General features: G+C 43.8%; 1 long non-coding RNA gene across 1 annotated transcript; it reads left to right on the forward strand.

The window, feature by feature from the left end:
- Positions 1-20,810: 20,810 nt before the first annotated feature.
- Positions 20,811-27,327, forward strand: LOC143436111 (uncharacterized). Its single transcript, XR_013106317.1, has 3 exons — positions 20,811-20,907; positions 21,222-21,276; positions 25,806-27,327. It is a non-coding gene; the product is annotated as an uncharacterized LOC143436111 (long non-coding RNA).
- Positions 27,328-27,381: the final 54 nt, after the last annotated feature.

A 27,381-nucleotide genomic window follows, 5' to 3' on the forward strand; every position in this document is an offset into this window, starting at 1 on the left:
CACACTTGTCTCTAGCGTGGCCTACAAATTACAATTCAGCTCCTTCTACTCTGGAGTAGCTGGATTTATACGTTTGCGTCACTACTGGGAGCCAGAGCTCAAGCCCTTGACCTGGATATATGATCTACAGGACAAAGGGAGTTGAAGAGATTCTTATTCAAGGGTAGTGAGTAGTGGCTAAGTACAAGGCTCTGAAAACAGACTTAATCCTGTTTTGTCTCCGTGGTGTGTTTGATTGACAGCCAGCAGAGACATACTGTTAACCTACTTGAGCCCGAGTTTTCTCACCTGTAAAACCTACATCATATAATTGAGTGTGTTAAATTACATAAGAGAAATAACTGTATCTGGGAAACCCTGAGCTCTGTCTGAGCAGGGACTGGCGATCGATATCTCTTGTTAGTGGGAGTATCCCATCTCTGTTGCTTTCATCAAATACCTTGATTAAAAAGCAGCTTATTAGACAAAAGGTCTAGTTCAGCTTACAATTGCAGCTTGTAGTCCATTATGACAGGGACCCAAAGCGTCGGGAATGTAAAAACAACTGGTCATGTCACTTCCACAGAGAGATATGAATGCATATGTGCTTTCTCCCTCTGTCTACCTCTGTCTTGTCTCCCTCTAGATTATATGGTCCAGGACCCAAATCTAGGGAAAGGTGCTGGCCACAGTGGGAGTTAAGTACTTCCTTCACGTGCCAGTGATTGTAATCAAGACAACTTCCTCCAGACACACCCACAGGCCAACTGGATCTAGACAATCTTTTATTGAGACTCTCTGTGAGGTGTTTCTAGGATGGGTCAACTGATAATAAAAACCAGATATGACTCCCACCAGCCATCTTCAGTAGAGTCCTCTCTGATGTAGGGGAACAAGATCACCAATCAGGCTTTCTGACCCTGTTCTTCCACTAATGAATTAGCTATGTAATCGCAAACCAGTCCCTGGCTGTCCTGAGAGGCAGATTCACCTCCCAAAGGACAATGATTATACCCCTTGCTGGACTCTGAATGTACTGTGGAGGAGACAAAACAGAAGATCACGTCATCCATATTTTAACTACAGCCCCAATTTTGATCCACTAGAAATGCAATTTCTTGGGTCCCATCCCATGCCCAGGGAGGGAGTCAGAAACTCTGAGGGTGAGACTGGCCATCTGCCTTCATCCAGAGCTCGGGATGATTCTGTAGCAACCCCAAGCCTGAGACTTACTGTCTTGTAATTTTCAGTGGAGAAGAAAGACGAGTTACCCCAGGAAACTAAGTTTGTGTTGAGTCATTTTTGACTTTGGCAAACTCTTAGGAACAATAAAATGGCCTTACTCCTCCTCTTCCTTCTTAGACAGAAAGGTATTTAATTTGTTTATTTGTTTATTTGTTTGTTTTGAGTCAGAGTCTTATCATGTAGCCCTGGCTATCTTGGAACTCCCTGTGTCTGAAAGGTTGGCCTGAAACTCACCAAGATCAGGCTGTCTCTGTCTCCAGAGTGCTAGAGTTGAGGGTGTAGTCTACAGTGTCTGGTTAAATATATTTTTAGTCAGTATTATGGGCTGAGTTGTGTCCACCTCTAAATTCTTATGTGGAAACTCAAACCTCCACTACATCGAAATGTTACTCCGCTTAAAGGGCCTTTAAAGGAGTCGGTTAAGGAAACGCTATGGAAACTCCTTCATCTAATATGTCCTTGTGAGAAGGAATTTGGATACAGCCAGGTCCAGAGGGGAGACAGTGTGGAGATATAAGAAGAAGACAAGACAAGGAAAGAACCTTCAAAAGACAGGACCTGGGCTACCATCATTAATTTTTTAAAGATTTATTCATTTTTATTTTGCATGCATGGTGTTCTGCCTGCACATATGTTTAAGCATTGTGTGTGTTCCTGGTGCCTGTGGAGGCCAGAAGTTTTGGATCTCCTGGATCTGGGGTTACAGATGATTGCCAGCTACCATGTGAGTGCTGGGAACGGAACCTTAGTCCTCTGGAAGTGCGGCCAGTGCTCTTAGTTCGGCACTTCCTGCTGCCATCTTGAGTTTGGACGTCCAGAACTATGGGGAAACAAACTTCTGTTGTGTGGCATCCAGTCTATGGCATTTTACTACAGAGGAGGATGAGGAGACAGGAAGCAGGTTAGAGAGTGAGCAGTCTAGGCACCAGGTTGCTGCTGGAGAGGAGGCGGGCACTGGCTGGAGGCAAAGCCATGTTTAGCTGCCTCTCTGCATTCGGAAACCGAAGAGAGATGGCGTGATTGCTCCCTTTAAAAAGAATTCCTCACTTTGTACGTGATGCCCCTGTTGCCAGGAAAGAGATTAGCAGTGATGATAAAGTCCCTCCGAGAGCAGGACAGTCAGTGGGAAGGAATTGTTTTATAAACGTCTCTTTCGTATATAACGTTTTAGGAGCGTGCTCATCTCAGGGAGACGCCTACCCGGGGCCCTCTGCAAAGGGGTTCGTGGAAGGGACTGGCGGAAGCATCAAAAGAACATGTAAGCCGGCAGCCAAACTATTGCATTCATATCTCAGAGAACCAGAAACTTCGGACCATTGCTAGCCTCCGTCTCTCCCCCCTCCTTCTTTATCTCTCTCTTCCCTTTTACCTTTTCTTCCTGCCCTTTCTTTTTGATGTTGTACTGGGGATGGGACCCAGGGTCCCCGTATGGGGCCTCCTTCTTGCACGTGCTAGGCAAGCGCCCTACAACTCTGCTACATGCCCAGGCCTCTTCTTATGTTTCATCTTGACAGAACCTTGCAAAGTCATCCTGTCTGGCTTTAACTTCACATTATACAGTCCGATCAGGCTTTGACCTTTCCGTTCTCCTGCTTCAGCTTCCATCAGGCCTGGCCCTTAAATATTTTTTTTTTTTTCAGTGTATATTTATTTACGATCTGGGAATGATGGTACATACTTGTAATTTAATGGCAGCATTTGGGAGATTGAGGCAGGAGGATCAGGAGATCAAAACTACCCTCAGCTACATGCTGAGGTTGAAGCTAGCCTCAAGACTCTGCTGTGTGAAAGAGTGTTGCCTGCATCCTGAATATCAAAATACTTGTATGTTTTTATGCCAGGAATTATTCGGTTTTTTGCCTGTTGGGAACTTTATGTGTTTGGCTTTTTTTTTTTTTTTTTTCCTTCTGTGTACAACAAGGCCATAAGCAATGAACACGCTTCAGATGCTGTTGGAACAAAATTGCAATGAGAACGTTCTATTCACTAATGCTGAAGTTTTAGACCCCGTAGTTCAACTGTCAGTCAGCCACCTAACATGAGTGAAGCAGAGGTCTGTGGTGGAGGGTCCTGAAGAAGAGGTCAGAGGCTCCACATCCTTGAAGTTTTATGCTCTCAATCTGTCCTCCTCCTTGGCTGTTAACAGATCTGTTACCATAGCTGGATAGTCAGAGCTGGTGCCTGTGCTGGCATGCCCAGGGACCAGAACGTCTCTCCTCAGGCTCAGCCCACAGGAAGCATTTCTAGCTGTACTCAAAGTGCAGCAGTCAGTTTCCACCACCACCACCACCCCATCCCCGCCTGCCCGGGTTAAGTTGCTTGTTTTATACTAGGGAGGACCAATGCATAGAATCACGGGGAGTAACTTACATAATGGGCTGGAGAGATGGCTTAGTGGGTAAGGCATTTGCCACCAAACCTGATGACCTGATTGGATCCCTAGACCCACGAATTGGAAGGAGAGAACAGTTATCCTATGACCTCCACGATTTAGCAATCACATCCTCCCCGAATAAATAAACAAATGTATTAAACTATCTTTGTTCTGAATATTTTGTTAGGATAATTAGATGAGTGCAAGTTTTAACAGAAAAGTTGCCATTGTTTGAAATAGAGCTGGCAGGAGAATAGCTAGAAATCAGTGAAAATCCAATTGAAATTTAATGAGTTTTTTTAGTCTACTTTAGTATTGTATGTGCATATATATGTGTTTGTATACATATGTGCATATATATGTATATGCATATATGCACATATTTGTGTATATTCATGCTTACATGTTTATAAACACTGACCAAGTTTGGGAGAGATAATTTTGCAACTAGTATCTGGAGAAGGTGACTTATACCTGTAATCCCAATGACTGGGTACCTGAGGCAGGAGAATTGCTTTGAATTTGAGACCAGTCTGCACTTTAGAGTGAGACCCCCTTCTTAAGCAAAACCGAGCCAGGTGTGATGGCAGATGCCTGTAATTCCAGTATGCAGGGGGTTGAGACAGGGGGATCAAGAATTCAAGATTAGCGCCAGGTGGTGGTGGCGCACGCCTTTAATCCCAGCATTTGGGAGGCAGAGGCAGGCAGATTTCTGAGTTCGAGGCCAGCCTGGTCTATAGAGTGAGTTCCAGGATAGCCAGGACTACACAGAGAAACCCTGTCTCGAAAAAAAAAAAAAAATTCAATATTAGCTTTGACTACTGTCTTATGGTTTCTATTGCTGTGAAAAGATGCCATGACCGTGGCAACTCTTAAAAAGGAAAACATTTCACTGGGGCTGGTTTACAGTTTTCAAGGTTCAGGCCATTATCTGGTGGGAAGCATGCAGGCAGACATGGTGCTGGAGAAGGAGCTGAGAGTTCTATATCTGGTTAGGCAGGCAGCAAGAAAGAGAGTCACTAGGCCTGGCTTAAGCATTTGAAACCTCAAAGCTGACTCACAGAGACACTTCTTCCAACAAGGCCACACCCACTCCAACAAGGCCACACCCACTCCAACAAAGTCACACCCACTCCAACAAGGCCACACCCACTCCAACGAGGCCACACCCACTCCAACAAGGCCACATCTCCTCCAACAAGGCCACACCTACTCCAACAGGACTACACCTCTTAATAGTGCCACTTCCTATGAATGGGCCTACACAGCCCATTTTTATTCAAACCACAGCAAAGACATAGGGAGTTCTAGGCCAGCCTGGGCTACCTGCAATTGTGTCTCAACAAATGAGAAGCAATAATAACAAAACCAAACAAAATAAATACAAGCAACAACAAGATAGCAAACAAAAACAAAAGAAAAAAGTAAACATAATTCTATCAGATTAGTAGAATTTGAATATTTTTGCAAGTTTCTTTATTGGGATTTAAGAAAATAAAATATCTACAAAGAGTTCAAGCAGAAGTTAGTAAATGAGAGACGATAGGACAGGCAGAGACTGTCATTTGAAAGAGGACCATGTTCCTGAGAAGCACTTATGGAGGGTAGAAAGTGCTGACGGAGTCTATTCTTGTGTCCAGACTGTGTCTAAGGTGGGTCTCAGCCAGCTTTCAGATGCGTTGGGACCCATTTAAGGTGTCTCATGTGCGTTGACTTGCTTGAGTTACAAGAGTCTGTTCTTATGACTAGGAAATGAGCAGACTGGTGGCTGTCTTGGGCAGTGTCCCCTGGTCCAGCCTTGGGAACTCCAGGAATAGATGGGGCTGCTTGTATGTGGGGAGGCATATGGGTGTGTTGTGTGTTTGAGGTTGAGGGGAGAAGGTAGAGAGACAGTGTAGCTCCTGACCATGTGACCATCACTGAGCCACCTCTCCTCGGTGTTTCCCAATCCCAGGGTAGGAGTGCAGCCATCAGGAGGGCTAGAAACCCTCACAGCACACACACAGGGAACAAGTGGATTCTTAGTAGCTGCTTCAGATTGGTATTCATTCAGTATTCACTGAGTTCAGCCATGACTCTTCTCTCTGTCTCTGTCTCTCTCTCTTTGTCTCTCTCTCTCTTTCCTCCTCCTCCTCCTCCCCCTTTTTTTTGTGATAGAGTCTCCCTTTGAAGCTCAGACTGGCCTTGAACTTGAACTTACTGGGATCCTTCTGCCTCAGTGCCTAAGTGTTGGAGGCTTCAAGTCTTATCTTAAAAAAATTTTTAAACATGTATTTGTGTGTGTGTGTGTGTGAGCGTGTGAATACCTTTATACTGAGCTATCTCACTGACCCTTTGAGTTTGTTTGTTTTTTTACATAATCATTTATATATATAATTTAATTATATATAATTTGATTATATATATATAATCTGATTATATATATAAAATTTGATGTGTTGTCTTGACTAGGCCACAGGATGCAGAAATAGTCTATTATTCTTTCTCTGTGTGTTGTTTGGTGTTTTGTTTTTAAAATAAGAGCTTCTGGCTGGCCGGAAAACTCACTGTAATTGTCTTAAGTGCTATTCTAAATATTTGTGTTCTTGAACAGCACTTATTTAAATCAGAAGGCTAGTAAAACAGATCCCCAGACCAGAAGGCATGGACCTCATCCAATCCTCTGACAGCCTGAATGGACCCTTCCTCCAGTCACAGAGAACTCCCCTACCTCATCCAATCCTCTGACAGCCTGAAGGGATGCTTCCTCCAGTCACAGAGAGTCTTTCCAGCTAGACTGACTGTGACCTGGAACGTCAACCCTTTCCTGTCTGCACACTTGACATTGGCTCTTCCTTGGTCTCCAGCCTTGCCTCTGCCAAGCTTCAGACTTAGCCTAGAGTTCAGTCATCAACTGTCTTCTATTATCAGCTGACTGACTCACTGTAGGTCCGAGAACTGGACAGTCTCTGTAACCATGGGAGCCAATTGCTTACCATAAATGTTTGTATACATACTTAAAGGTGAACACATAAACAAATCAATTCGCTTAGGTCACTGGTTTGGGGTTACATATCTTGATTTGAGATCACACACACAAACATACACATACACACACACCCACACCCCTTATTGATTTTGCTTCTCTGGAAATTCTTGACTGACACATTCAATGGCTGTTAATTGACTGATGTATAGACCCATGTGTCTGGGCTCTAAGCCAGAGACGGAGCATAATTAAGACACTCTAGTTTCCTGTCCTGATAGAATTTGTACTTAGATGAGTGGGAGGGGCTTAGCCATATCACTGCAAGTAGTTAACAAAAATTACAAGAAGTACCACAGCATAAAGCATACAAGGTAGTTGGGGGCTGCTGTGGTTTTCCAGTCCCAGGTACTCAAGAGACTGAGATAGGAGGTCTCCAGCACGGCAGTTGAAAGCCAGTCTGGACAACATAGTGACACTTTGTCTCAAAAGAATTAGTGATAATAGAAAGAGCTGAAGCACACAAGAGAAGGGCCTTCACTTACTTTGGGTTTCAGTGAGACTGTAATGGGAGAGCTGCGTATGCTGAGGTCAGGTGTGTGTGTGTGTGTGTGTGTGTGTGTGTGTGTATGTGTGTGTGAAGGGGAGGAGTGTGGGGGAAGAGTGACTAGGAAATGTCCCGAATGAGGTAGCTTGTTCGGCTTCCTTAGTAGGGACACTGAGTTGATGCTCTAGAAAGGAAAGAAGACAGTTGAGGGAATTCAAAGAGGCCAAGTTGGGCCAACCCTCAGACTACTTATTCCCTTCTTGTTCCCTGGGAAAAAAGCATGTGGAAGACTGCTTTAAGTGCTTGGTAGAATTCTCTATCTTAGCTTGAGACTTGCTCTAAAATTATGATTTCAGTCTCCTTCATGGTTACAGGAATATTCAATATTCTGTGGTATTTCTGCTGCTTTTTGTTTGAGTGATAAATAGTTTTCTTTTGTTTGAGAGAGTGGGCATGCACCCGGTCTCAGAACATTGGGATTGTTACTTGGTGCCTGAGGCCTTGTTGACCTAAGGTATGTTTGAGTGTAGTCTTGTTCAGGGCCTGACGTCAGTTATAGTCATCACATTATGGCTCTGCAGTTCTGCACATCCCCCGAGCAGTGAGGCAAGTAAGTCAGGGATATGCATTTATGGTTCTCAGAGTATTTTAGGGAGACAGTGATAGGTTGGGCAATGAGTAGTGTCCTCTGATCCTCATCTTGGTCACTGCATTAGCTAGGACTTGCCGTTGCATGGAGCCATCACCACTGAAAGGCACTCTGTATATGTGTATGTTTATGTACATAACACTCTCACATTTTGTGTATATATATGCAAACACATACATTATATATGCATGTATATGCACATACTCACACACATTTTGTATATGTGTATGTATATGCACACACTCTATGTATGTGTAGGTACATGCACATACACTCACATACACTCTGTATTATATATATACACATACATACATATAGTATATACACATACTCTGTATATGTGTAGGTATATACACACACTGTCACACACACTCTGTATATGTGTATGTATACATACACACTCTGTATATATGTAGGTATATGCACACTCTGTTATGTATATGTATATGCACACACATTCACATACACTCTGTCTATGTGTATGTACACACACACATTCACATACACTCTGTCTATGTGTATGTACACACACACATTGTCAAACACTCTCTGTATGTGTGTGTATATGCACACACACTCTGTATATGTGTATGTATATGTACATACACTCACATACACTCTGTATATGTGCATGTGCATGCACACACACTCACATGCTGTATATATGTGTGTATATACATACACACTCTATATGTGTATGCACATGCAGACACTGTCACATACTCTGTATATGTGCATGCACAGGCACACACCCTCTCACATGCACTCTGCATATGGTGCATATATCAGTTTCTTAAATTGTGGGTTGCACCTGCACATAGGATTCTATAACTGAATGTGAGATTATGTAAAAATTGGCAAAAGAAAAGGTTTCTGTCCATGTAACAACTACAAATTAGCTCCACATCAAACACATGCGGAATCGTAGACCTTTCTAGTAGGGCTGCCAGTGTCATATCAGATGACTTCAATGCAGCTGGCTTTGAGCATGGCATGCTCCTGTGCACTGTGCATGCCATTCCAACACTCAGCGCCAACCTACGCTATTTTAATACCTTGGCCCAGCTTTGAGACTACTGTATTCTCTGAAGTACAGTATTTTCACCACACACACACTTTTTGTTTGCTCTCATAGAAACATAATGGTTTAATTATAGAAAAGTCTCCTTAGCATGTAAGCATCAAATCCGTTTGTCTGTGGGCTGTATTGTGTTAGAGTGGTATTGCTGTTTAAATTGCTGACTTGAATTTTGTAAGCAGTCATTAAGTGGGCCTTGGCTCGGGATTACAACATTTCCAACAATTTCTGCAATGGCGTTTTTTTTTTTTTTTTTTTTTGTAGAATATACTTATGTCATTTTGTACAATACATTTGTATGAAGGGGTATCAGTGATTATACAGTGAAAGTTTCTATTAGCTCAGAAGAATGTCAAGATGTTCTTTGCTCTGCAATATAAAGCATGCAGTCAAAATTTCAATCACTCTGTAAAAATAAACATTCATCTTATCAGCATGCAAATTTACTTTCATCTTGAAGAAATGATAAAATTATGTGTATCAAAGAATTATTTTAAAATAAATCCATGACTTTATATCAGTAAATGTGTGATATGTGTACCTATTTTAGTCACTTGTGCAGCTAAGGTCTGGTAAAAATTTATTGAGTGAAAAGCAATTGCCAGTGAAAAAAGTTTAAGCCTTGGTGTGTGTGTGTGTGTGTGTATGTTGTGTGTACGTATGTGTCTATGTGTGTATGTATATGTGGTGTGCGTATGTACGTGTCTATATATGTATATGTAGTGTGTGTGTATGTATATGTCTATGTGAATATGTATATGTAGTGTGTGTATGTATGTGTCTATGTATGTATATGTGGTATGTGTATGTATGTGTCTATGTATGTATATGTGGTGTATGTGTATGTATGTGTGTATGTATGTATATGTGGTGTATGTATGTGTGTATATGAGTATGTATATGTGGTGAGCGTGAATGTGAGCTGAACTTGGCAGGAGATATAGGTAAGAATACATTATCTTCTGGGAACAGAATTCCAGAATGCATATTTATTTAGAAATTATTTTCCTGCTGGCCCCTGGAAATCTAGCTGTAAATAAAACTTTACTCTTCAAAGTTGAAACCAAATGAATTGAGCATGGCTTACTTTGAGATATTTATCTTCTCTATTTCTGGTAAACTCCTGTTCTGGATTTTTTAGAAAAGCCTGTATTTTAAGTAATTTCATCTCTTTAAGCAAAAGCATTCCTTAGTTAAAAAAATACAATTAAAATTTCAAATGAATATGAAAGTTCTGAAAAATATGGCAGAAGCCTGACCACCCCTCAGATTCTTGTTTTTCCATTTTGGCAAATGTGGCAACTTTCATTTATTTTTATTTTATAGTTTATTTATTTATAGTTTAGAGGATTGATCCCAGGCCTCATACATGCTAGGCAAATTTCACCTTTGACCCTGACATTACTTAACGTGAACAGTAATAAACTACTGTGAAACAGGCACTTGCCTAAGCTTTTCTAAACAAACAAACAAACAAAAAACAAGAAACTAAAAGCAGCCAGGCGGTGGTGGCGCACGCCTTTAATCCCAGCACTTGGGAGGCAGAGGCAGGCAGATTTCTGAGTTCGAGGCCAGACTGGTCTACAGAGTGAGTTCCAGGACAGCCAGGGCTATACAGGGAAACCCTGTCTCAAAAAAAAAAAAAAAAAAAAAAAAAAAAAAAAAAAAAAAAAAAAAAAAAAAAAAACTAAAAGCAACAAGAAACCTGTAAAATCTTATTCAGGGGATAGTAGTGTTTCCTTCAGCTTACAGATGAGCTAATACACATTGAGAGAAGCTGACTAAGTTTCTTAAAGTTATAGAGCCAGCCAGTGGGGGAAACTGAAGTCTGGCATCATGCTATAGAGCAGGAAACCGAGCAAAAATACCATGAGCAATAGCAGGGGCATTAAAGGGGCAAAACTAAAGTGACAACTTTTAATTAACCCAATGAGAACAAAGCATCATTATTTGAACAGGCAGGTCGTCCACACCCATAGTATCACTGAGCTCTTCACATTCTTTCTGCACTAGGTCTTTGAAAAGCACCTCCCAACTGGAGACTATGCCTCCATTTGAAGCGCTTCAGGAAGAGCTGGGTTTCTGGCCCTGCTGGTAGAGTGCTTGCTTAGTATACCTCAAGCTATGGGTCCCATTCCTGACATGGCATAAAACAAATAGCTTGGTGTGGTGGCTCACACTTGTAATCCCAACATTTGGGGAGGTTGAGGCAGGAGAATTGCTATGAGTGTGAGGTTAGCCTGGACTTCAGTGTGAGTCCTTATCTGTAAAACAAACAAACAAACAAACAAACAAAAAGAACAAAACCGACCTTTGGTGTGATTGCTCACTCTTACAAAGCCAGTATTTAGAAGGCAAAAAAGGAGAATCAGAAGTTCAAAGGCCCAGCTTGTGTACATGAGTCCTTGTCTCAAAACAAAACAAAACAAAAACTCCAAACTTCATTTATATTTATAGTTTATAAAATTTACACTGAAAAGTCAAAAATATATGTGTGTAGTATATACAATATATATACTCAAGTTATAAGATTTCTCCAGTGATTAAATATTGATATATCTTTAATTAACGTTTAAATTATAATATAATTTAAAAAGTCTTTCTTGATCACCAAAGCCATATTTCAAGTGTCCGAGTGAGCTGTCTAGAGCCTGAGTTCATCTTTCTGTGCCTGGCTGAATATCAGGGGAGTGAGCTTATGCCATCACCAGAAAGAGGAAGAAAATGTGTGTGAGCGAAGGGTCAGTCAACATCAGGATAAAAGATTTTCCTTTTGGCTGTCACTAAAGTTCCAGTAAGTTCTGGAGCGCCGGGTAGCCAGAGAAGGAAGCTAAGGATGTTTCTCTCCACTTCTCAGAATGTATCTTGTGAGTTTCCTAGCAATCCTGGCTTCTCAGAGGAGAGGGCCAGTTCTCAAAGTAGAAAGGACTAGAACCAAGTGGAAATGACCACGAGCTTTGAAGAGACAGCTCATCTGCTGAGCATGCTGTGAGCATGCCACCAGCTATGTCCCTGTGACGGTTAGTCACCTAGTGCAGGGTCCAAAGTCAAGGCCAGATCATCTACAGCAAACACTGGAGTTTAAAAAGATCTCGGGCCAGATATGGAGGCACATGCCTTTCTTCCCAGCACTCTGGAGGCAGAGGCTGGTAGATATCTGTGACTTCAAGGCTCTCCCAGTTCACAGAGTTTCAGGCCAGCTTCATAGCGAGGGCATGTCTCCAAAAAAAAAAAAAAAAAAATCTTGGATTTATTCTTGTGGTTGTTCACGAGGGTTGTTAGGGTTTGGCATATGTTCTGAAATGACAGAAATTACACTCTGTTGCTAGCCTTTTGGTTTGGTTTGTTTGTTTTTGTTTTTCAAAACAGGGTTTCTCTGTGTAGCTCTGGCTGTCCTGGAGCTCACGCTGTATGTAGATTAGGCCTTGAAGTTTGGGATCCACCTGCCTCTGGCTCTGCCTCCCGAGTGCTAGGGGTAAAGATGTGTGCCACCAGCATCCAGTGTGGTGCTGGCCTTTTAAACTCATGTTTATTGCACAGCAGTAAATCACTCGATGAGCCTAGGTCCCAAGTGAACCTAGGATATAAAAACTGTACTTTTTGTTATTTCTGCCAGTAATTAGAAAGTAGTTTTAGGTTTAAAATATCAGCTTAAGGAGCTGAAGAGATGGCTCAGTGGCCAAGGACATTTGGCTTCTCTCCCAGAGGACTTGGGTTTGATTCCTAGCATGCACACAGCAGCTCAGAACAGTCTATTTCCCCAGCTTCAGAGGATCCCATGCCTTTTTATGGTGTCTGTGGGCACAAGGCATGCAAATGGTATGTAGACATAAAATACTCATACACATAAAATAAAATTTGTTTAATAATCAATTTAAGGGCTAGGGAAACCGCTAAGTCGTAAAGAACATGATGAATGTGTCAAAGCCCTGTGTTCTATCTTCAGCAACACACATACACTCAAGATACATTATTAAATATTAAATTGAAATATATCTTAATACCATAAGGATTAGTTCTAGTTGTCAACTTGTCACAGTCTGTAATCACCCGGACACTCAAGTGAGATTCTCTTGGTTACATTGTTTGAGATGAGAAGGTCTGCCCACTGTGGACAGCACCATTCCCTAGGTTTGGGACCTAGACTGTGTAAGAGTAGAGAAAGCCAGTTGAGTATTATGTATGCATGCTTTTGTTTCTATCTGATTTTGCCTTTAATCATATCAACTTCATTTTTTGAGACAGGGCCTCTCACTGGGTCCTGTAGCTTGCCAAATAGCCTAGTTTTAGGGATGTTTCTTATTTTGTGTTGGAACACATTCATAGCTATCCTTGGATTATTGGTAGGATATGTCTGATAGAATATCAATGCGCCATCACACCTGTCTTCTTTTTAAACCCCCACACTCTCTCCTTATTTTTAAATTCTAGAGAAGAGTTTTACTATGCTAAGTTCCCCCATGGCCTTGAATTTGCTCCGAAGCTCAGGCAAAACTTGAATTTGGGGTTCTTCTTCCTTAGCTCTTGAGTAGCTAGGGTTACGGACCCAAGCCCCCAAGCCCCCGAACCCCCAACCCCTACGGTTTCTACTTGTTCCTTAATTAAATATTTTTATTATGTTACTTGTTTATGTGCATGTATATGTACACCCACTATGTCACGTGAAGGTAGGAGGAGATCTTTTGGGATTTGATTCTTTTGTTCCACCTAGTGGGACTCAAGTTTTGAACTCAAGTCCTCAGGCTTGACAAAAAGTGCCGTTATCTGCTGAGCCATTTGGCTCTTTAGTTTAAAAGATGACGATGATGATGATGGTGGTGGTGGTGGTGGTGTGTTCACATTGTCCAGGATCAGACTCACGCTGTCAGGTTTGTGTGACAGGTGCTTTGACTTACTAAGCTGTGTCGCTGGCTTGTTTTTGTTAGTTCTTACAGAAGGTATCAGGCACCCTACTCTGATCTTGCTTGCCTTTAGAGCCTTTCCGCGCCTATGATTTCTGAGAGGCCTAGTGACTTATATGAATTTTGGCTGTAATAGAAGCAGAAGTGGTGTTTCTTGCACTGTCTAATACACAGGACCAGACAAAGAGGACCTAGATACAAAGATATATCCTATATCCCTTGACTACAGTAAGACTGTGTCAAGGAAAGCTAAGAACGACCTTCTGGCTTGATGTAGGGGGCTCACACTGTAATCCAGAATTTAGAAGGTTGAAGCAGGCGGGTCATGAGTTTCAGGCTGGTCTTGGGCCACATAGTGAGTTCAGTTTAGGCTACATTAAGGCATCATATCTTAAAAGTAAGATCTTTTGAGGGTCTCCTGTTTCTGGTCAGCTTCCTGTCTGGTCTTTCCTGGGCATGTAATGGTCATTCACAAATTCAGGATCCACTAAGCATTCAGTGTCCATTTTGAAACAGACCTTCTTTGGGACTGCCTCATTGGCCCTGCTGTCCCCTGCTTTATAATTTCTGTCTTCAGTGCCCCAGATGTGACCTGGTGTTCTTTCTCTGGGGTCCCACACCCTGGCTCACACAGGAGTCTGGCCACCTTTCTCTGTGGAATCTGTACTTTCAAACCCTTCCACGTGAGCTTTACCGCAGTTCCTCACGTTGTGGTGACCCCCAACTATAACATTTTTTTGTTGCTATTTTATAATTTATTTTTGCTACTGTTAAGAGTTGTAAGGTAAGTATCTGTGTTTTCCAATGGTCTTAGGTGACCCCTGTGAAAAGGTTGAACAACCCTGAAGGGGTCGTGACACATAGGTTGAGAATTATGGCTTTAGGGGCAAACAGGAAGTGGTGAGGACATCTTTCTTGAGAGTTGGGAGATATCCGAAGTGTGGGCTTATGGTGGGTGGTAGAATCGGGGATTTTACTTGGAGAGGAATTGGACCAAATCCTGAGGTAGATTCACATATAAGATTCCCTGGAAGAGTCGAGAGAGCATATCATAGACTAAATTCCATAAACGCCCCTAAAAATCCCCCTAAGATTAGCTGGGAGATGAGAAAACACTGGTTTTGGCTGATGAGACCACGCTCCGCGAGTCCCCTGGCTCTGCAGCCCAGGCTCTGCCTCAGGACGTGAGGGAAGAGGCGGGGATTTCAGTGTGTAGGAAAGTCTCTGTTTTTTCTAGACAACTGCTCAATTGTCTCTCGTCTCATCTCTGAGAGTCACCTGTGAGGGTGAGGAGAGAAGGTGACAGTATAAAAGGTTCATTATTTTCATTCTTTTCTCTCCGAAAGCTATCACTCCACAGCTTGATTCTCCCTGATTCAGAGAGAAAAATGAGATGCCGAGGGAAGTTTTGAGCTTTTTTGGATTTCCCCAGAAAGCTGTCCTGGCTCGCGGTTGGAGGGCAGCGGGAGTGTTCAGTGGGGTTAAGAACCGCTCTCTGAGCCTGGCGGTGGTGGTGCACTTGGGAGGCAGAGGCAGGCGGATTTCTGAGTTCGAGGCCAGCCTGGGCTACAGAGTGAGTTCCAGGACAGCCAGGGCTACACAGAGAAACCCTGTCTCGAAAAACAAAACAAAAAGAACCGCTCTCTGTACCACACAGCCCAGCTTCCTTCTTGTTCCTTGAGCTAGGGCTCAAGCTGTCTCCTGCTCTCTCAAATCCAAGCTAACAGCGCTATGACAAAACTAAGGTGGGCTGAATGAATGGGCTAGAATGAAAACCTGTCTAGAAAAACAAAGACAGAAAAGCTTGAGAAAAATTGAATTTAGCAGAGTTCGATGAGCAAGGAATTGCACTGCCCCAGACGCAGAGGTTCAGCGGGATCAGCTCCACAGCCTAGGCAGGCCGCATTTGTGGATCGAGGTATCAGACTGGCTCCGCTGGGGACAATAGACACGGGCTTCATTTAAACTGTTGACTAATCCAAACTCAGAGGCTGTAAAGGTGATTTGATAATTTCTTTTGGAATCTCAATTTGGGGGACACAGACTCGTCTAGCTGAGATCCAGTGTAGCAGAGTTCTGGGCAATCCGGACTTCTGTGAGGTATTGATTACAAGATGGTAAGGACCCTGTGGAAGACAGAAGACAAGGAACGGAATGTCTAAGTGGAACAGGAATGTCCCCAAACCACAGGCCCAATAGCTTTTTGGTGTGCACCTTGAGCCTGCGGGTACACAGTAATTGTCAGGTTCTTCCAGACACCGTGGTCAGGGGTAGAGGGGTGAACAAAGGTCACATTCCTAGGCAGTGGCTTGAGCTGAATTAGTCCTGTCCCTCCCACAAGGGACAAAGTTCTTTCCAGGTTGCTTTCTCCATAACCGTTCTCACCACAGAACCTCCTCTGATTATTTGGCGGTGGTCTGTAATTGGCTGAAGTTCGGCTCTTGTGATTGGCTGGCTGGCTGAGAGTCAAGCGTACACAAAGGAGTTCGCCTGTGTTAAGGTTTCCATCACACTACAGTAGGTCACAGTTCCATGGGATGGAATTATCCTCAGGGCAAATTTAGCTGGATTTATGAACTCAAAGCAAAGGCGGTGGATATGTATGGCGGCAGAGCACGTGCTTTGGCCGAGTTAGCATTTCCCATGAAGTTCTTGTGTTCCTAACCTACGGAAACAATGACTGTCTTTCAGAGTTTTCATTAGGAATAATAGAGACATCTATACAGGACGGAACCTGTGTCTACAGTAAAAAGCACTCAAGAGATTCAAGAGATTTGATCTTTTTTCTTTTCTTTTTCATCTCTCTTTCCTTCTTTCTTTCTTTCTTTCTTTCTTTCTTTCTTTCTTTCTTTCTTTCTTTCTTTCTTTCTTTCTTTTTGAAATTGGCTGTCCAACTATAGCCTAGCGAGCTTGGAACTCACCATGCATCTCAGACTGGACTCAAACGCACGGTAATTTTCCTGCCTCAGCTACTTGGCTTGACTGCCAAGATTACAGATGTGAGCTACCACACGTGGCTCAAAAGCATAGCTCTTCATTTAGTCCGAGCTCTGGAAAGGAATGAGAACTCATGATAGGCCTTCTTGCCTTAGTGCCTGGCGGTGTACCAGAAGGACAATTTGGCGTTCTAACAGGCAGCTTGCTTCTGAATCTTACCAATGAGTAACCTGTATCTATGTATTTCCAAAATTCATATGTCTGGCATTCTTTTAAACTATGTGGATCAACCTTGATCTGAGCATAGTGGGAGTCTGTAATCCCAGCTATTCTGAATTGAGCTGAGGTGGGAGGGGCTACTCTGAAATGAACTGGAGTGGGAGGAGCTACTCTGAAATGAACTGGAGTGGGAGGAGCTCTTCCGAAATAAGCTGAGGTGGGAGGGGCTACTCTGAAATGAACTGAAGTGGGAGGGGCTACTCTGAAATGAACTGAAGTGGGAGGGGCTACTCTGAAATGAACTGGAGTGGGAGGAGCTACTCTGAAATGAACTGGAGTGGGAGGAGCTACTCTGAAATGAGCTGAGGTGGGAGGAGCTACTCTGAAATGAACTGGAGTGGGAGGAGCTACTCTGAAATGAACTGGAGTGGGAGGAGCTCTTCTGAAATGAGCTGAGGTGGGAGGGGCTACTCTGAAATGAACTGAAGTGGGAGGGGCTACTCTGAAATGAACTGGAGTGGGAGGAGCTACTCTGAAATGAACTGGAGTGGGAGGAGCTACTCTGAAATGAGCTGAAGTGGGAGGATCTTGCAGACAGAGTTGAAGACCAGTCAGGGAAGCACAGTAAAACCTCATCAATTAATCGTTTGAGCAATCAAAAAAAATTTAAAAACGTATCAAGATCTATTTTACAAACAATAACATGTAATCATTTCTATATAATTGGACTGGTAAATTTCTATTTACAAATTAGATTAAGTCCTGAAGACGTTCTCAAAGAACAAGCCTCGAAGCATTTAATTCTGACTTTTTTCCTCCACCGAACAATCTTCTAATTCAGCAGTTCTTAATCTGTGGATTTCGACCATCAGAAAAACACATATTTCTGGTGGTTTTAGGGAACAGAGACATTGTTCCTCTATAAAAATTATAGTTGTGAAGTAGCAATAAATTTTTTTTTTATAGTTGGGGGTGTGTCATCAAAACATGAGGAACTGTATTAAAGGGTTTCGGTGTCAGGAAGGTTGAGAACTGTTCCTCTAGTTACGATGATCGATGTCCGGTTGACCCACAGGAAAGGGATCAAATCAGCCATGATCTTGAAGGCCTCGTTGGTGTTGTAGGAAGGAAGGAAAGACACACCTTTCCTCACTCCTCATCCATCATTAGGTGATGACCAACACTCCCATAACAAAAGACAGGTTAACAAGAGAAAGGTCAAGCTACGGCATCATGGGACTCTTCAGATTAAAGATGCAAAGACATGGTAGAAAGGCCCTGATGTTCCGCTAAGGCTTAGCTGTTGAGAATGGCAAGCAGGAAGGTGAAGGGACAGGAGAGGAACTGAGGCAGCTGAGCTGAGTGGTGATGAGCACCAAGGCCTGTCTGTCTGGGTTCTTCTGGGCTCCTCTGTTGAACTGTGTCTCCTTCCTGGGAGTGAAGGAGCATATAGCAGGATGTTTATTCTGCTCCATTGTATTTGCAGTGGAGCTTGGTGATTAGGCAGTAGAAAAGGAGGTGTAACTGGGAGAGAAAGAGAGGAAGGGAAGGAGAGGAAGAGGCTATTGACCCTGGATGAGGATGGATGGTTGGAGAGCAGTCCTGGGTAGCAACTTATCAAAAGGTTAGATATTGGGTAACAATTCTAATTGTGTGGGCATCTTGTTAATTGAGCATTACCAAATATATAAGGCTATTGGATAATCTTTAAGCATTAGAATCTTCATTCTACTGGGTACCGTGAGTATGGAAGATATTGTCTGGGGTTCAGCTGAGCTTTGTGGATTCAGTGTGGGGGGTTGGCAGAGCCATCCCCCCACACTGGCATCTCATGGGTGCCAGGGCCTGTGCATCTAGCTAGCCAGAGCCCCAGTCAGAGCCAAGGAGCAGTGGGAACATGGCGGCTGCCCAGGAACAAGCCAGACAGGGTGCCGTTTTTTGAATTTCACCCCTACAGGAGCAGGACCTTTGAGACTGAAGATCTTCATCTCTTCATGGTCAGCTGTCACAAAGAAGGGCTGGGGAAGATCAGGATGATGTTTTTAGGCTGGCTCCTACAGAAAGGGGCTCTAGTTTCTATGGCTCATCCTGGAGTAACATGCAGGGCAAGAGTCAAAAGATCAGGAGGAAGTCAGGGTGAGTGAGAGGTTCCTTCTGAGGTCCCCATTTCAGGGTATCGTCTTCTGTGTCCCATCAGTGTGCTGCATAGCCTTGTAAACCCATCATTCAGCTTACTGGTTTTAATGATAGGTTTGATTCATTCCTGAGGGATGGCTGTGTTTTCTGCTCAGTGCTGAGATTTCAAAGCTGGAAGCAGGAACCCATGTGTCTTAGTTTGGGTTTCATTACTGTGAAGAGACACCATGACCAAGACGACTCTTATAAAGCCTAACATTTAATTGGGGAGTGGCTTACAGTTTCAGAGGTTTAATCTCTTCCCATTATGGCAAGAAGCATGGCAGCTAGCAGGCAGGCATGGTGCTGGAGGAGCCAAGAGGTCTACATCTTGATCTAAAGGTAGCCAGGAGGAGATGGTCATCCCCAGGCAGCCAAGAGGGGACTGGAATTCCACACTGGGCAAAGCTTGATCATACAGACCTCAAAGCCTACACCCACAGTGACACACTTCCTTCAACAAGGCCACACCTCCTAATAGGGCCATTCCCCACAGGCCAAGCATTCAAACAGTCAAGTCTATGGGGGCCGTACCTATCCAAACCACCACACCATATAATGAAGAATTATCCTGATGATATCTCTTGGAGGGTGCTGGCCTTTGTCATTTGATAGATCAATAAACTAAAGATCAGGTGGATACCTCATAGCTATTCAGAATGTAGGTCTTTATTCAATCTGTAGAATTTATCAATGCCCTCCGGCTTAAGATCATTAGTTCTAAAGACAGAGGAAGACGGTCATTGAAAGCTAGCTATTAGTCAATTCTCCCCACCCCCACCCTTGGAGAGGAGGGTCACTATGTGCACAAGAGTCACTGGATATTTCTTAAATTTGTAGGCAGGCTTGATTTTAACAGCTCAATCTTGGCTTTGATGTAGACCTAGCACTTAGAAATCCAATTAAAATTCACAAATGAGAACGGAAATAAGAAACCATAAGTGGAGGACCATGGGTTGAAAAAGCAGTCTGCAGCTTTAGCTGTCTATAATGGTTTGTATATGCTTGGGCCAGAGAGTGGCACTATTAGGAGGTGTGGCCCTGTTGGAGTAGGTGTGGCCTTGTTGGAATAGGCATGATATCATGGACGTGGGCTGTAATACCCTCATCCTAGCTTCCTGGAATGAGTCTTCTACTAGCAGCCTTCAGATGAAGATGTAGAACTCTCAGCTCCTCCCGCACCATGCCTGCCTGGATGCTGCTGCCGTGTTCCTGCCTTGATGGTAATGGACTGAACCTCTGAACTTGTAAGCCAACCCCAATTAAATGTTGTCTTTTATAAGACTTGCCTTGGTCATGGTGTCTTTTCAAGACACTGTCCAACGTATTTCTCTCTTCCTTTTACTAATTGCTTTCAATTCTTCTTTTTTTTGTCTTTTTTCTTTGATAGGGTCTTGCTGTATAGCCCAGGCTAGCTTTGAACTTGAGTTGATCCTCCTGCCTCAGTCTTCCCAGAGCTGAGATTACAGGAGTAACACTCTTGTCTTATTCACTAAATTTGAAAATGTAAGCAGTGTGCTTGCAGCTTCCTTTCTGAAGGTGCTGGCGCATCCTGTGTGGAGGGCAGTGGGGGGGCTGTGACTTAATACCCAGAGGACGCACTTCCCCATGGACCCTTGGCAAGCATTGTGTGTGCTCCGTGCACTTGGCACTGCGGTTCCTCCTTTACTTTTCGAGGACATTCCAATCTCTACATTCCAAAGCAAACAGGGGCTTGAGAATGAAAGCCAGGGCTGGGGATCAGGTGACAGCTTAAAACTTTCCAGTGTTTTCAAGTGCGTTAGAAAGGCCCTGCTCATTGGTTTCCAAATTTCATAGAACTGATCTCACAGATCATGGTGAGTGAGTGGGAAATCCATGTATTGGGATTTGGGATTTGGGTATTTTCATAAACTTACTTGTGCTGGCTAGTTGGCACAAGGGAGAGTCATCTGAGAGAAAGGAACCTCAGGTGAGAAAACGCGTCCATAAGATCCAGCTGTAAGGCATTTTCTTAATTAGTGATTGACAGAAGGGTCAGCCCATGGTGGGTGGAGGTATCCCCTGGGTTGGTGGTCCTGAGTTCTATAAAGCAGGTTGAGCAAGCCACGTGAGCAAGCCAGTTAGCAGCCCCTCCAACCTCCATTATCTCTACCTCAACTCTTGCCTCCAGGCTCCTGCCCTATGTGAGCTCCTATCCTGGCTTCATTGAACAACAATGGGGAAGGGTAAGCCAAATAAGCCCCTTCCCCCTTTCTCCCCACTTGTTTTTTTTGGTTCTGGTGTTTCATCACAGCAATAGAAACCTTAACTAAAAGACAATATTCAAGTGTGGTGTGTGTGTGTGTGTGTGTGTATGTGTGTGTGTGTGTGTGTGTGGTGTGTTTCTGGAAAAGAATGTGGGCTTGCAACTGGGGTTTGAGTACAGGTGATACCACTCACTAGTTGTGTGTGTAATCTTTGTCAATTTACTTAAAGGTGAATGTTATTTTCATGTATTAAGTACATTCCTACTATATATGTGTGTGTGTATAGTGTATACTTGTACAGTATATTGCTACTATATATTTAACACATGAGAATATATATATTAAAATATGATTTAATTCTGTGAAATATTGAAAGCCAGCTCAATGCCAAACACTTTTAGTGAGTTATGATTCAGACCATTGCTTTTTTGCTATGTAGGATGGCTGGTGAGGGCCTGCTGTTGACACGCTGGTCTCTGGAACCATGAGCTGTTTAAAGCCTTACATTTCCGTCTAATGGTCCTAAGACTGAAAGCACAGTGCATAAAGGATATGTCATGGTTTGATATTTCTGCCCAGTGTAAAAACACAGATTTTTAAAAAATGAGATATATGTCAAATGTAGAAAAATGCATTTGTGGGTACACAATGCAACGAGTGTGAACAGATGATTGATTATACCTGTATGGCTGTCACCCAAAGCAAGACATGCTGGCCAAGCACTGTGCCAATGAGCTGTCTCCCCAGTTCACAGAGCTGGAAGTGAGGACTGAGAATGCCTATAGAAATACCGTAGAAATACCTTAGGCCTGCCCATCGCCATGTGGCCTGCCCACACAGGGTGCCATTAAGATATTAAGATTTGTAAGTATGTGGTGGAGAGACGGGAGAGAAAGAGAAGCAGAATGGTTTGAGCATTATGAGGAGCAGTGGAATTGGGGACTTTAGGGTTCTGAGGAATAGCCTGATGTGGGTAGCCTGCCTGTGCTGCCACCTGAGGCCATGGTGAAGTTCTGGTTCATTCTGCTAGCAGCAGGGGTCTGTGATGATGCTGGTGGCACATGTTATCATCAAAGGCCATGCAGAAGTCTCCAGGTCTGGGCTTTCCCCTGAGATCATGTTGATGTCCAAGGGTTAGGCAGAACTGTCCCGGCCCCTCATTGGCTGGGGTACTCTGGAGAGCTGGCACCCCTCCTCTTACTCTTGCTGATTGCAGCTCTCAGGAGAGCGCCCCTCCCGGATTCCATGCTGGAGCAGTACAGTAGAGCTAGCCCTTGTGGTGGGCACTTGGGTGTGAGGGCAGGAGAGCTGGCCCCACCCCTTCATCCTGGTGTGAGCAAGGAAGAGATGCTTCCTCTTGCTACCTGTGGCAGGTGGGAGAGCTGCAGTCATGAGAGCAGGAGAGCAGGCCCTAGAAGCAAAGGCCAAGTGAGCGGGTCCTGAGGGCATGAGAACAGGGAGAGCTGGCTTCACCCCTTGTTGGCTGAGGCATTATGTGAGTTAGCCAGGGCAGTGCTGGAGAGCTGGCTCTGGAGATGTGTGTGTGGGAGAGCTGGCAGGCTGACCAACTCAGCTACCACTCAGGCCTAGCTCCAGGACTATGAGCTGGCTCACCCCACATCTACTTCATTTGTGAACCCCTGGAACACTGAAGAGGCCAGTCCTGCAGACCTAAAGCTGCAAGATATCCATGACACAGGACAACAGGGTATCTGAGAGGAGTCCCGGTGAAGATCCATTATACATAATATAGCAAGAGTCAGAGGCCTAGAACCAGACCAAGGGTTCATTGCAAGGAACAAAGATGGTTGGAAGAAGGGGTATACTGTGAGATACACTGTGACACACTGTAGCTACCATGATGAGATTTTTTTTTTTTTTTAAATTTTCTTTTGGGGGTGGAAGGCCCCAAAGGGACAGGGAGTTGAGTGTGATTGGGGTGCATGATGTGAAATTTACAGAGAATAAATAAAAAGTTAAGGGGAGAATGCCATAAACCCGGCAGTCATGAGGCATACCTTTAATGTCAGCAATCAGGAGGGATAGAACAGCCCACAGTGGGATGCTCCATCATTTGTCATCCCACCAGATGATGACAACAGGCTGATGTGACCTGGGCAATTCCCAGGGTTGAGATTCTCTCTTCCCAGGTGACTCTATGTGGAGTCAAATTGACAATAAAAACGAACCAGCATCATGTTTTACTTTAATATGGGGACAGGGATCCAAACTCTGGTGCTTATGCTGACTGAGCATTTCCCCAATCCCGTTTTGAGGCAAAATCTTGCCGTATTTGTGCAGGCTGGCTTTAGACTCAGGGTTGTTTGGTCTCAGCTTAAGTGGTGGGATTATAGGTGTGTTCCAAAAGGTCTGTCCTGCTTCTGTTTCTTAAGCTGTAAAACAAAGATAGTGCCTACCTTAAAAGACTGACATTTGGATCAAAGTGGCCAGTTCAAAGAAAATAATGTGCTATCGATTCAGTTGTGGTAATGGGACCCTTCCCGCAATGGGATTAGTGTTCTTTTATGCTCTGTGTGTGTTATATGTGTGCATGTGTGCAATAAGCATGTATATATGCATGTTTTTGTGTGTGAGTACAGACATCTCTCTATCACAATGCATGAGTAGAAATCAGAAGACAACCTTGGGTGTCAGTTCTAACCTCCCACCTCTTTCAAGCCAGGGTCTCTCTTTGTTCTGCTTCATGTGCCACGGGGTTAGCTGGTCCATGAGCTTTGAAAAGTATCGGCCAGTCTAACACAGTTCTGATTTCCCCCCTCATATTCTTTTCTCTGTGGTGGAAGTTTGTAGTTCGCAGGCTCTCATCACAGCCTCTGCAGACACATTGTTGCCTTCCCCCGCTGCCCATTCCCATCGGCTACACTCGTTTTTCTCTTCTCTGTTAGGCTTCTGCCCTCTGCTTTTCTATTACATTACTTTCCATTACTCTCTCTATTTTCCACCTCCTGAGAGCTGCTCCTCCTCCTCCTCATGATCCCCTTTCTAGCTTGTCATACACATTCTCTCTCTCTCTCTCTCTCTCTCTCTCTCTCTCTCTCACACACACACACACACACACACACACACACACACACAGAGATAGATGATAGATAGATAGATAGTAATAGATGATAGATGGTAAATAAATGAGAGAGAGAGAGAGAGAGAGACAGAGACAGAGACAGAGACAGAGACAGAGAGACAGAGAGATACACAAATCAAAGTTCCATGTGTAAGCAGGAACATGGAATTTGCCTTTCTGAGTCTGGTAAAATGCTCTTCCGCCACACCCATCTTCCTGAAATGTCATGCTCTCATTGTTCTTTGGCTGCATAGCTTTCCACTGTACACTGGGATCGGCTTCTTTATCCGTGAAGTTCACGTGGGGGCGGGGGGGGGGGTAGCTCGCTCTCACTTCCTGGCTATTGTAAAGAGCTTAGTGTCTTCTCAACTCAAACAAGCAAGCAAACACCTCCTGACTTCCTAAGTGCTTTTCAGAGGATGTGAAACTCTTCCTAAGTTTCTTTGAGGGCTGCATTGTTGGGGTCCAGCTATGCTCCATCTGTCGCGCTGGGGAAAGTGGACCCCGAGCTGCCTCCTGGCTGTACTGTTGACTCACTCCCAGGTTCTCCTGCACTTTCTCTGCATCTCACCTTGGAATCTGACTTCAGCCCCAGCCTGTGGAGCCTGTGGGGACAGTCAGTAAACGTTTGTGTTCTCTTTCTTCTGGGACCACAGGGCCTGTTCTCTCTGCACTCCTGTGGGACTTAAGGACAAGCTTACGTCTGCAGAAATAGTTACAGGATTCTTATGTGAAGGGACAGGGCGCTGCTTCCATTGTGATTAGTGCAGGGACCGAACACTCAGGAACAGAGCAGTATGGCTTGATTTTGGGTCACTCATGCTTACAACCAGGACTATGCCGCATACACATTATTTTAAAGTAGCGGTTCTCAATTTGTGAGCCATGGCCCTTGGGTGTGTGTGTGTGTGTGTTGAATGGACCCTTTTACAGGGGTCAAGTATCAGATATCCTACCTATCAGATATTTACATTATGATTTGTAACAGTAGCAAAATTTAGTAACAAACATAATTTTATGCTTGGGGGTTGCCACAACATGAAGAACTGTATTAAAAGGTCACAGTGTTAGGGAGATTAATACCCACTAATTTAGAGAATCCTCACTCCTGTTCTTATCCTCCAAATGAGGACACGGATGCTGGTGAGTTTGTCTTTGAACAGATCCCACGTGACGGTTTCTGCACTTTGTTTAGGGAAGGGAACACAGCCACTCTCCTGTGCAGAGAGTAGATCACAGGCAAGACTGTGTCTCCTTTCAGTGGGCTGTCTTTTCTAGCTTAGACAGAACAATGGTACTTGCAACTTGAATCCTTCAGCCTGTGATAAGGCAGAGGACATTTAAGGCTAGCAGGTAAGATCTCCTTGCACTTCCTTAGCTCGGAGAAGTATCACCTGATTGGATTTCCTTTTCATTCTGTTTTCAGCCTGGATTCTTAAGGAGAGAAGTATCGAGAAGCAACGCTCTTGTTAGCTGATCCAAGCTCAGAAAACCATAGGCTGTGAAGGAGCAGGTTCCAGGTCTAATCCGAGAGTTATGAACGTATGTATCTAGTTAGGGAACTGAGTTTACTTGCAAGGGTTTTTTCACGCTGTCTTCACTGTGGTAGGTGAATCAATTCCTTCAAAGGAAAGAAGAGACAATGACAGATGCACGAGTGTCGGGAGCTGTTCCAGGGCTCACTCTGGAGACTCTCCTGTATGGGCTTGTCTGTTCATCTGTGTGTTCTTTGTTAGAGTCAGGGAAACACTGTTTTCGCTCTGTGTCTTTCATCTGCTACAGGGCCCAGTATAGAACAGGTTCTGGAGGATACTGATGAATGCAGTATCTGGAGGGACAGATACAGAGATGAATTCATCTGGAGGGACAGATGAATGCAGAGATGGAGAGAAGGAGCGGCACAAAGAAATGAGAGGCAGAAGAAAAGATCTGTGTACCGGAAAGCCATTGGCGGCATGTAGGGAGAGGTATCTGAAGACTGACTGAGAATCCACACTGACCCATCTCTCCGAGTAACCTTGGGGAATGTGCTTGCCTGTCCAGACTCCATTTAGAAAACCTTGTACATGCATATTAAATGGCCTATGGTAGATGGTCTTTATGTGGTTTGTATGGGGTTCAATGAAACATTGTATCCTAGGTTAGTCCCGGCATTAGATTCCTGTGAGACACTCTAGGTTTTTAAATAAAATAGGTGAATATTGTTTGAGATTTACAGGGTTTGTTGGGTAGTGTGGCATCTAGCTGTCTAACATTTGTGATGATACTGTGTTTAAGAATGGCTTGAAATTAGCCAAGTGTAGTGACACGTGCCTTTAATCCCAGTACTGGGGAGGCAGAAGCAGGAGGATCTTTGAGTTCAAGGCCCGCCTGGTATACATAGTGGGAGTTCTAGGACAGCAAGAACTAGACAGTGAGACTTCTTAGCCTTTCAAACAAACAAACAAACAAACAGCAAATACAAGCAAACAAATGGATGTCTGGAGAACAGGAATTAAAAGGAGTTGGAGTGAGTCTGCAGGAAGACAATGAGGAAACAGAGTAACTGAGTCATTGTGTGGCTCCTGGAAGATAACGAGATGCTTCCCTTAGATGCCTGTGGGCTTTTGACTGGCCTGATGTTTATTTACCCAGGCTCTACGGAAACCATCTCATGGTAAGCTTTCCAGGAAAGTGATTAAGCAATAGCACCAAGACCAATCTTCCCTCCATATAAGCTGGTTCTCTCAGGTATTTTGTGATAGCGATGTAGCTAACACAAATTACTCTGTGATAAATAATCATTTATGAATCTTTTTTATGAGCATCCCTGAAGTGGGCAAGAAAGATATAGGACTTCTCCAATTTTATCGTTTTATGTATAACTTAATATTATATAGTTGGGTTTTTCTCTGAAGGTCTTTTTTTTATTTCTGAAATTATAATTATAATGCTTCTCTCTCCTCTTCCCGCCCCCCCCCCCAACCCTCACATTTATTCCTCCTTGCTCACTTTCAAATTCA

Source organism: Arvicanthis niloticus, chromosome 22, assembly GCF_011762505.2.
Source record: "Arvicanthis niloticus isolate mArvNil1 chromosome 22, mArvNil1.pat.X, whole genome shotgun sequence".
In the NCBI taxonomy this organism is placed as follows: Eukaryota; Metazoa; Chordata; class Mammalia; order Rodentia; family Muridae; genus Arvicanthis; species Arvicanthis niloticus.